General features: G+C 40.7%; 1 protein-coding gene across 5 annotated transcripts in view; it reads right to left on the bottom strand.

The window, feature by feature from the left end:
- Positions 1-12,292, bottom strand: part of Kctd1 (potassium channel tetramerization domain containing 1) — a 186,482-nt gene that overhangs the window by 55,933 nt on the left and 118,257 nt on the right. The window lies entirely within an intron of this gene.

Below are 12,292 nucleotides of genomic sequence, written 5' to 3'. Positions count from 1 at the left end.
GACAATCCTACCTGGCATCTCCCACTGTGGACCTTTACTTTCCCATCACAGAGAAGTGACATTTTATTTACTCCCCCAGTTCCTAGTTCTAGGTGCTAACTACAGGACTCATCTGCCTCTAAATTGACAATCAACTTGACTTTACTGACTACTTGGATGAGATAAAAAAATTCCTTGCTCAGTAGAGTACTGAATGCTAAATGTGTTCTTTCCCATCTTAACTGACTCTCTGGGGACCTCCTCTTAGATTCTCAGATATCCATTTGCCTGAAATTTCTGCATTAAAAATAAAAATTAAGATTCACAGATTTCTATGGCTTGCTCTATGTCTTCATTAAAAGTTCATTTGCTCATTCATTTTGAAACTGTCAGCTGGCTACTATTTGGTGCCAGGCTAAAGCACAGAGGATATACACTCAGGGAGTTGGGAGTTTACTGTGAGAACTGCCACACACATAGGGAATTTCTGATGACAAGAGTTACTCATGGAAATGAAAGTTTTTAAACCAAATTATGCTGCAAATGCTCTGAGAGCTACTTCTAGATGCTCATACATGAGTCATCTGGAAGGCAAATGATATTTTGGTACAGAGGAGAATGTACCTCTGTTGGTTTTATGAATCCAGGGCATTTATGTTAAAAACAAGGCATACCTATATTTATATTTCCATATCACAAGAATCACACTTCTAACTTTTGACCCAATCTTTTTGTTGTTGTTAGTACTGGGGTTTGAAATCAGGGCTTCATGCTTGTGAGGTATGGGCTCTACCATTTGAGCTATGCCTCCAGTTCCCCAATTACTTTTTAAAAGGTGTCTAGTTGGGGTGCTTCTGATGGTGTTGATATTGATAGGTTCCTGAGCCCTGGCACCGATGCATCATGTGCCCTTGGCAAATTACTTTTTGTTGCCAGGCATATTGGCTCAAGTCTGTAATCCTAGCTACACAAGAGGCAGAGTCAGGAAGGATCAAGGTTTCGGGCCAGCCTGTACAGAAAGTTAGTGAGACCCCCATCTCAACCAACAAGCTAGGTGTGGTGGCATGTACCTGTCATCCCAGTTACATGGGAGGTAAAAGTAAAAGAAGCATTATCTGAAACCAGCCTGGGGAAAGACTCTAGATCCTATCTGAAAAATGACTAAAGCCAAAAAAGGCTGGGGGCATGGCTCAAGTGATAGAGCATTTGCTTAGCTAGAGTTCAAACCCCAGTACCACCCCAAAAATAAAATAATAAATTATTTTCTCTCATGTTAGTTTTTCACATATAATATATGCAGTGGGACCAGATGGTCTATAATGCTTTCTAGTTCTCGATTTTTACCATTCTATGATTCTTTTAAAAAAAATATAAACCATCAAAACTCAACTATGTTACTAAAGCTACCCTTTTAGGAGGCCAGAATGGAACTTCTAAATTCGCAAGCTAGTCATGAAGTGAAAGGCATTCCATCAGTGTGAGTGCAAAAGCAGCCAACACAACCCGTAGAGATTTCTTAACAATCACACCATTTTTTCCAGCTGACTAGGAAGATTACATTTTATTCACAACTGCTTTTTACTTGTCTTCACTTGCAGGAGGACAGTCAATAAAATATGGTGTGGGGGGGGTGGGGGTGGGCAGGAGGAGTGCGGAGGTGGCCCAAACAATGTATCTACATGTAAGTAAATGTAAAAATGATAAAATAAAAGAAAGAAAAAAAATATGGTGTTTGAGTGCAAAATGCCTACTTCAGAAAGACTCTTCCCTTAGTGTTCTTGTATTGGAGTATTATTTGTTTGTTTATATCATACATTAAAACGTAAGAGTGTACAGATCTGTAAATCCAGCACTCAGGAGGCTAAGGCAGAAGGACCATGAGTCTGTGGTCAGTCTGAGCTACACAGTGACAACCTGCCTCAAAAAAATAAATAAATAAATAAATAAATAAGATATCTGAAAAATCTTAAAGCAGTTTATTTGGGATCATCCTTCAGAATATAAAAAAACTGCTTTAGTGATACAAAGTGGTGCTTCTGAAAAATAAAGTAACCATCTCTCCTAAACAGAGACAGTGTTATCTTTTCTAAAGGACATACTGGGTCATTTAAACAATCAAAAGGAAAACAAGGGAAAGGAGCATTTGGAGGGAGAAGTGTTAATGTTTATACACTAGACCCCATGGTATGTGTCTCTTGCTGGGTTATGCCTGAAGCCTACTGCTTGGCAAAACCCTCCTTATAGGTGACATCTAGTGCTTGTTGGGACCTTTACCCTCAGAAGAAGTAGAATGATTCTCTTCTGGCTGTTTGGTTCATCCTATTTGGTTCCCAATGGGAACTGTTATCAAATGAGTAAATTTGGGAACAAATGAATAGGCTCCTCTGGTTCTACTTCCTATGATGCAGCAAACACACAGATTTGCCAGCAGTCAGTTGTGTCCAGTGAACTGGGAGGCAACATGGAACCCACAACAGACTGCTAGTTCTGGTATTAGCACAGGAGACTCATCTGTCAGGATATTTTGAAGGACAGTGGTTTATGGAGCTCTGGCGTAAGGGCAGATGGTGAGATGGCAGCAACGGAAGCAGAGGTTAAGAAGAAGGTATTGGAATGAGCATGAAGACACAGGGAAGTAACCAGCTTTCTTAGTCTTTTGTTGCATTGAGCTATTCCTTGCAAGTTTCACACTGTACGGGAGATATCTGTGCTCTTAGAGATGTACCTTAAAATAAATACCAACAGGATTGAAAAACAAACCAACTTTTAAAAGATCAACCTGATTGGAAAGAAAAGTTTCCTATAAAAATGGAAATGCATTAGAAAAAGATCATACCTTGTATTTTCATGCTGCTGATGCATATGAAGGTGTTATCAGATGTCCAAAGACTTTATGAACGAACCACAGCCCTTAAGTCTTTAAAAGGTCCAGAGAGGGAAGAAGGTCAGGTCAAGCTAACACAGAGGTAGAACATTGAGATCAGGTGCTGGAGGTCAACAGTTAGTGGATTTAAAGTTAGAAGCCTTAACTTAAGCTTGCATCCTCCAGCCCAGAGGTTCTGGTTCCATCCAGGGCAAGGTGGTGGTGTCTGATCCAGCAGGGCTTGGACCAGACTCCAAAAATGGCCTTTCATTTGTGCATGAACTGGAGCACTTCTGCTCAAGGAAATAAAAAGTGCAGACGTTCTTTGGTGCTCATGAGAGCTCCAGCTACATGTTATTATGTGGTTATTTAAGCACTAGACACAGCATAGCATACCAGGACAATGGTGCAGGTGGGAAAGCAAGGTGGCTAAGTGCAATTTCTTTGAGAAGAAAAGTGATCAAGATAGAGGAGGGGTAGAGTGGTCCAAGAAGAGGCCAGGAAGAAAGATAAGGAAGGGAAGAGGGGCAGAAGTGAGAAAAGGACACTAAGAGAGATATAAAAGAGAAAATGATGGAAAGGAAATATGAGAGACAAGACAAAAGAGGGGTGTGTGTGTTGGGTGGGAGTAGGGGAAGGCTCAGACTATCCTGTCTGCCTCTTTGCTTATTCTGGGGGTGGTGTCTGATGCCCACTCGCCTGTCCATAGGTATTCCCATCCTGTCCACAGCAGGGTCTCACGTGGCCATTCTGTCCAAGGGCTGTTGTGCTGCACAGTTGGGAGAAGGGGTTAAGGGTTGAGGATGGTCTTGCAATTTGCTCTGGTCATACTGCTAACAACTCTGAATGATCCTTCTCTGTACTGCTTCCTTCTTGGAAGCCTAAGTTTTAGAGAATCTGGTCCATAGATCCTTGGCCTCGATGGAAAGTTCACCAATGTAGGGACCCACAGAGAAGTGCTTATAGCAAGTAGACTGGAAGATCTAAGTATCAATTTAGATAGCAGACAGATAGAACCAGCTCTGAATTATTTTTCCTGCCAACTCCATATAGTACTTCATGAAATACTTTTTCCTTTTTGCAAACAGTAGAAAATGAATAAACAGTACTGATGGTGATAAGGCAAATCTTTTAAGTCTCTAAAATTAACAGCTGTGATATTTTTCCAGTAAATGACCTCAGGGATTTGTCCCTAAGGGCAAGGGCCCTCAAATGTTTTTTGATTTGTTACCTACCCATCCCACTCAGCAAACAAAAAGAACCTCCTCCAAAGAAAGAAAAACCAGAACATTCTCACAGTGTTAATAGGCACACATGTCAATTAATGAAAACTTAAACGTTAATGAGGTTAGGGAGATTTTGTGGAAACAAAGTAAATGCACAATACTTCTCATGACAAAAACATAGGGGCTGTCACCACTGCACAGTAAAGTCCCCCAGGGTTACATGGACCCAACAGCTTGTGCTGGTCCTAGGTTTATTATCAGCATTCTGAGAAGAAGGACCTCAGGAATGTGGTTATTGGTATGGTTTTAAAAATGACAAGAAGCTGGCCAAACAACTCTGTGGGGCTGATGCTGGATCATTGCCTTAGAAAGAGAACAGGGGGAAGGGGAAAGAAGGGGGAGAGGAATGGGAGACTAGGAGCAGGTGAGGTGGGGTGTGACACATAGCCAAAAAGCCAAACTTTCCCCCAAAACCCCTATTCAGATAAAGCCTCTTCACAAATGAAATGTGGTACCCAGAACAAGTTTGGACATCCCCCAGAATGCGGGCTCCATGGAGATGGAAACAGTGTTTTGTCCTCTATATCTACCCACCCAAGTGCCTAGCACAGAGTCATTTAGCAGACACGAAATACACATTTGTTGAATGACTTAAGATGAATTCAGAAGAGAATTTAAGAGATGGTACATGATATCGCTCCATCTTTCATTTTCTTTCACATAGGCTTATTTCCTGCTCTCCAATAATCATACAAGGTATCAAAAACCACATTAGTCTAAAGAAAACAAGCGCAAGGGGAAACGAAAAACTAACATGGGCAGGAATAGGCACAAAGCTTCAGGTAGTAATACAGCAATGTAGCTAAAAGGTATTTAAACCCAAAGACTGAGAAATGCTACAAATAACTGAGGTGGACATTTATTCTGTGATAAAAGTAATAATACTTTAAGATGAAGTGAACTATTTTAAAGGATAATCTTATGAACTGACAGCCACTCTTTAAAATTTTCTATTTGGAAAAATGTTCCTAAGATCTGAGCCGTGGCACACAGAGGCAGAATGGAATGGTGCCTGAGAGCATGGGCTCCTGGACCATGTTGGTGGGCTTCTACCCTACTTCCAGCAATGTGCTCGCTGTGTGACTTCACTGCTGTGTTCTCAGTTTTCCCATCCTGAACAAGGTAATAATAATGCCTTTTATGATGACTGTGGAAAAAAAAACAGTACAAAAGTAGCAAGTCATGGAAAATACTTATTTAATACCCAGAACATAAATCAAAAGAAAATTCAAAGCTATCATTTTTAATGATGGTTTTCAAAATTTTGCAAGTGATCATTATTATTTTGAGAAGACTCTTGAATGATACAAAATACCAATCTACACATCACTTACATACCATCCTTATTTCTTTATTCCCTCTTTATTTCTAGTGGTTCTAAACTTGCTATGGAATATTAGCTTTCTCCATTCTGTAGAAAATGAAACTGCTAAACAAATATTCAGAAACTTAAACTTTACAAGTGTCCTCTTTGTAACTGAGGAAGAGTACGTACCAACAAGCTTCTGACATTATTAATTAATAATAAGTAAGCAGTAAATTCATTAGTTTTAAGCTTTTACTATATTCTGAAAGCTGTTCAGATACAACTTCTATATCAATTAAGACACTCGGTGAAAGAAAATTTGCCTGACTTTCACAATTACGCTTAAATCTCATGAAGGTTGCTTTTAGCCCATCTTCACAAACTCCTAACTAATAATGATGGCCTTACTCCCTGTTCAAGGAACTCCCATGTAAGTGGAAACGCTCTCAGAAATACAGAACATATTTCGTTTCTGTACCCCTACGCACCACAAATAAGCAAAGCTGAAACTCTGGGGTGCAAGTGATACTAAAATATTAACCACTTGCTTGCATGCCAGTCCATCATTTTTATGGAGAAGTATTTTATTGAGACAAATTTTAAAATATTCTAAATTTCTACATTTGAAAAAATGTGCTGGCCTTTTAATGGAAACCCTAAACTCAAAGGTAATACAACAAAATGAGAATAATAGCACTTAACTTTTTGGCCTGCCTAGTACCACCTGGAAAGAGACAGCTCAAGTAGAAATATTCGCTCAACTGTTTATAAACACTAAGATTCTAACACTAGTTATTTATCTGCTGATGAAATAATATACTTGCTATCCTGTTAATGTTCTTGGTGGGCAGATATTAAAATGTTAAGCAAGTTAAGTGGTGATTGCCACTTCTCTTTCAAAAAGTATATTTGATTGCACTAATACAATTTGGTTGAATGGTAATAAAGGCAGAGATAGGAAGAGGTAAGAAATTAGCATATTCAAAATGTAAAAGGTAATTGTGGCTGCTCTAGGTAAAAGGCTATGTATTTGGAGCCAATTACTACCATTTGTGACTCCTAATTTAAAAATCTGTAAGAAGGCATCAAAATCAACTCAGTTCAGTCTTAACGAGACAGCTCTCACACGAGTCTGTTCACTGTACCTGTTCTAATTAGCATGAATATGGCCTCAATGTCAAATCTGACAATACACTTAACTAAATTAATGTTAAGCTCCTAACACAGAACCATATTTGAGTTAGTAGCTCTAAAACAGAATTTGCATATTAGCTTCTTGATAATGGAATAGCAAGTGAAATCAGGACTGGAAAGAGATGGTTTGTGATTGCTTCAAAAAAAATTGGGGGAAACTGAGGCTAAGGGAGGTAGCAGCCCAGGGCTTAGAAACAGAATGCCCATCTTCAATGGATCTATGCACCCACCCATTTTTTTTTTTTTACCATTGCCTTAGAGAAAACTGGAGCCTATATAACCTTGTAAAACTAAATGGAAGTCAGAGAATACCCACCTACATTATTGATGACTAAGACTGCAGAAGAAGACCTCAGGTACCCCTGTGGAGGTTATTAAGTATAATTCTTGCTTTTTAATTGCCACTTAAGCTGAAATTACTACCTCTTCAAGATTTATACAAAGATAATTTAGAGATTTAGTTTGAGGTGGATGTCGACACACATGCTAATTGACCTTAATTCACACGTATTTCTAAAATGATATGAAGGATAAGGGATGAGAAAATGTGACAAATTAGAACTAAAAAAAAAAAACCCACAAAACTAAAAATAACTGCTAAAAAGATAGTGTCCACCAATTCCATAGCCTCACTCTAAAACGTTTCACATGTCCCAAACATGAGGCTAAAAGGATTATCTTTCAATTTATGTCTACCACAAAGTTTCACTGCAGTTTGGCTGGCCCTGGAGATACTGAGATGGGTAAGGACAGCCCCTGCTTTAATTGGCACAGCATGAAATACCTCAGCGCTAGACTGTCATCTCCTGGTTTTTTTCCTAAAGCCTGGAAGTCTGGAGAGCTGAGTTCAAGTGCTCCTGTGCACACCTGCTGCCCAGGTTTCTAAACCTTCCCACGCTGTAGAAACAAGGAAGCAGAACTCCTTCGGTGGAGAAGCCACATTTGCTCATTGTGGAACCTTCCCTTTTTACGGAAAGCTTATAATTGAGCTGAAGGTGAAAAGTACAGACAGAACTACTGGGGGACAGAAGTTAAGGAGGGGACAGCCTCACCTCTCCCTGGAGTTGGATAGAATGTCCAGGGTGAAGAGCTGGACCTGATAGCATCACAGAGCGACTTCCATGGTGACAGCCTGTGAGTCCACCAATAATTTTAATGACAGGTAGTGTTCTGGAGGCATTTACTGTGGTCAGTCACCATACTCAACTCCTGACATGCACTACCTCATCTCATCTTACAGTGACCTTTTGGCCCCTCACTAAAAATACCATGACAGGGATACTCCAATATTCCGAGGAGCTAATGTTGGCAAAAAGCTCAGTTTCCCTCAACTAAACCCATTTTCCAGGTAGCAGTAATCAAAGACTTAAAAAAATTCCCTAAGAAACTGTCTCTTTCATAAATGGGGAAAAGAGCACTTACCTCACAGGGCTGATCTAAGGGTATGATGTGTCTAATACAGGGCCACAGGCATAGCAAAACAACAGTTTAAAAAAATAGGTCTATGGGCTCATGTCTGTAATCCCAGCCACTAAAAAGGAGGAGACTAGGAGGATCATGGTTTGAGGCCAGCTCATGCAAAAAGTTAGCATGATACCATCTGGACCAACAAGCCAGAATTGGTGGTGAGAGCCTGTAATCACAGTTGCTCGGGAGGCATAGGCAGGAAGATCACAGACCAAGGCTGGTCCAAGGCAAAAAATTTGAGACCCTAGCTGAAAAATAACAAAAGCAAAAAAAGTGGTGGGGGCATGGCTCTAGTGGTAGAACACCTGCTTAACAAGTGCAAGGCTCTCAGAGCAAACCCTAGTACTACCAAAAGAACCTAACTGCCTCCCAAATCTGTAAAAATTGTAGCTCGAAGGGCTCCAGATTTAGTAATTAAAAACTTCTACACTAGATTCCTGTGGACTCACCATTCACTTTAAAAGCAAGCTAAAGTTAAAAAAAAAAATCCAGAACAAAGAATATATGCAATACAATTTCTGGAACAGGTACAGCTAGAACTAACCTACTGTGGCAGGTTAGTTAGGTCAAAGAAGGCTCAGGTGCTGGTTTGGGGCAGTGGGCCAACAGAAGGAAACTTCCAAGGTGGTAGAGGTGGTCTGTACCTTGGCAGGGGCAGTCACGGCACAGGTGCATATAATTTTCATAACCAATGGATGGTACACTTAAAACCATAGCTCAATAACAGTAACTGAAAAAGGAAATTGTAAGAGAAAAATAAGCATAATATTTCACAGCTGATGTTTAAGCAAATCTCTTCTCTGCTGCACATGCTCTTTGAGGCTGGCATGTTATATCTGTGCTGTGGATTCAATACATCTCCCAGATATTCCTCTGTTGGAGTCCTAACCTCAGAATGTGAGCTTATTTGTAAACAGGGTTGTCACGGCTATAATGAGTCAAGATGAAGTTATACCACAGTAGAGTGGTCCTAAAGTCAATGGCTACCAAAGAGGGATATTTGAATGGGGACAAGCACACAAGAAGCATGCCACATGACTATTAAGGCACAGATTGAAGTATGCGTCTATGAGCAAATAGAATAGGAAAATAGCTGGGTATGGTGGTACACACTGTGGTCTCAGCTACTTGGGAGGCTGAAGGAGGAGAATCCTTGAGCTTAGGTTTGGGACCAGCCTAGGCAAAATTCGAGGCCCTGTGTCTTCAAAAAAAAAAAAAAATTCAAGAAGAAAGGAACACCAAAGTTTCCTAGCAAACCACCAGAAGCTAGGAGAGAGGTTGGAACATTCACCCTCACAGCTCTCAGAAGGAACCAATCTTCACAATACCTTAATCTCAGACTTCCGTCCTCCAGAGCTATGAGACAACACATTTGGGTCACATAGCTACTCTGTGGTACTTTGATATAGCAGCCTTAGGAGACTAATATACTCAGGTGCATTTAGACACTTCTTAATCACTCTTGATGGCATCTGTTTCTAGACCGTGACATTGCTGTCTGTCTCTAAGATAGAGCCCACTAGACTTTTCTGAATAGCAAATCCACTTGGAGATCACGAACTAATACTTAACGTGAGTATTTCCCAAGTGCTTACTGTGTGCCAGGCATTAAAGGAGGCTCTTAAAACCTCATTTTGTCATGAAGTGGGAAGTAACAGAATACCCTTTTCAAATAGAGAAACTGAGGCCTATACTGACTAATTTAGTCAAGTCCCAGAGCTAGTTAGTGACTGAGACTTAAGTGAGAAGTCAAGAACCTCCTGTAGTACGTTATACACTGCTCCATAAATCTGGAAATGATGTCAGCTGACAGCTATGTGGGTAACTTTTGGAGTTTCCGTATTATAACTAAAATTACGTTAAACAGTACAAACTTACAAGGTTTGTAAAGTTACTGAAAAACGTATTTTTTCCCCTTCGTGATGTTATAGACTTGTGTTTTTCAGAGTATTATGAGAATTATATCAGATATTACCAAGTGGGGTAGGGGAAGGGTTCACAATCAAATAAATGTAATAACAAGTTTCTTTTTGTTTGTTTGTTTGCTTGTTCTTTGTTGGTGCTGGGGATTGAAGCCAGGATTTTATGCATGCAAAGCACAGGTTCTACCACTGAGTGACACTCCCAACCCCAACAGGTATATTTACATGGGGTATCTAAGAGTACCTTGGAGCCTATTTGGTTTTTTTGTTGTACACACACACCAGTGTTCCCTCTAACTTTGGGGAAACTTGCAGACAATGGTTTCCCCATTGAAACTGTCATTGGACCTGGCTATTCTGAAACTCAATTTCTGTGTTAAGAAAATGAAGTAATAGTCCTTTTTCCCCCGGCTACTATCATCTCAGGGGGTTGGGGTAAGGATCAAGTTAGATATACGTGAGGACGTTAAAATCTGAAAAATCATATATTTAAGGTAAGCCATGTGTGGTATTGTGAAAAAATATTACTCTTTAACACTATTTTTTGTGTTTGCAAAAATAGTGGTAGGGAGCCCCCCTGCAACCTACTATTGTTTCTTCACTTGCAAATTAAGTAAAATTTCTAGCAGGTTAAAAACACAGTGTGTAGAAAGATAACAGGGTTTAAGTCATCAAACTTTGATTGGTGTCTTGGAGAGTGACCAGAGGACCCTGGGGTCTGAGCATGTAAGTCTTGGTCAGTGGGGCTCCCTGCAAAGAAAGGACTCGAGTCTGTACTGCCAGAACTCCTCCACTTGAGCAGGATTTGGGGGCCAAAGGATATCGTCGGGATCTTCTCACCTCTTACGCTGGTGATCTCTAATGAGAATACCCCAAAACCACCAGCTTGGGGATCCCTGCTGCTGGGTTGGGGAGGGCCACCTTGGAGCTTCCCTCTGAGAAGCTCCCCATAACAACTGACTTAGGATCTGGCAGGCACACTGCCTGTCTGCTCTCCACAGGTGCCTGCCTGTCACTGGGGATAGCAACTGTACCGCATGGGGGCCATGCTTCCCTGCTGGAGATGCACCTGAAGGTGAAGGGCCTGGTGAGGCAGCACTCACGTACTCCCACCACTTTTCAGTTTGGGTGAGAAAGAAGAAAAACCTCCAAAAGATTCCCCTCATTTGTAAAAAAGGAGAACATTCAGAGTCTTGTTTTATTTCAAAACACCCTCTCTCTACAGCCAGAATTAGCTCCATGCAACAGTAATTTCCACTTTGTCCCATCACAATGTCTTTTATTTACATGAGCTCCCCAAATCACTAATGCTCAGGCACCAATGTCCCAGTGACATTATTCCCTTATCTTTCTATATTATTCTACTTTCCCCGAAGCTTTAAGCAGCTGCCCTACACCCAAAATTTAGGAAAGTACTACCTTTCAGAAAACATATGAGATGCATACACACACGTCTGAAGAATCCGTAAGAAGATGTAATAGTGGTTGTCTCTAGGGAGGAAAATGACGGACTGGCAGTCAGAATCAGGAGCCAGCCTCATTCTTCATGGTATATTTTTAAATCTTAACATGAACATGTGTTAAACTTTAAGACTCTTTTCATTAAAAAAAAAATCCAAAGGCACAAAACCACATATGCTTTTCTGAAATCATTTGTTAGTTACAAGTTTTAGTCTTCCTCTACCAAAATGCCTGTTCTCACTGTTTCTATGTACTGCTTGGCACAACTGCACTCAGAAAGAGCCTCTGGAAAAGAAGGCTGAATATCAAAAAAGTTCATTTCCCTCAAAAAGAAACCTCTTTTCTAGAAAACCCGGCCAATTCCAGCTGCCAGTATCCAAAGCCTGCCTTTGTGAGGGGTACAGAGCAGAATTATCAGCTTTTGAATTTTTGGTTTATTTCTCACATGCAACTCTCTTTTTCTACCAAGGAAAACTTCCCAGAGGCCTTCAGGGGCTGCAGTTGTGTTGGGAATCCCCTGTGGAAACCCCAGTGAGGTCCATCCAACCAGCCATCATGCCTCATTCCCTTCTCTGCACCCAAGTCAAACTCAACCAATCTGGTATTTCCCAAAGATTGTCCAAAACTTTTGCACAAGCCAAGCGCCTGTGCCTGGAACACTTCTTCTCCCATCAGCCTGCCATGCCTGTGCGATTTCTTTCCTGAAGGCCCACCTAAGCAGCCCCACCCCTCGGATAACCACCTGTCCTGACCTCTTGCTTCATTTTTTGCAGAACACTTATTACCCTATCATATTTTCTTACTATTCCTGAGT

Source organism: Castor canadensis, chromosome 4 (genome assembly GCF_047511655.1).
Source record: "Castor canadensis chromosome 4, mCasCan1.hap1v2, whole genome shotgun sequence".
NCBI classification, from domain to species: domain Eukaryota; kingdom Metazoa; phylum Chordata; class Mammalia; order Rodentia; family Castoridae; genus Castor; species Castor canadensis.
The sequence above is the reverse complement of the archived record's forward strand: the minus strand, read 5'-3'. Positions and strand labels throughout refer to the sequence as shown.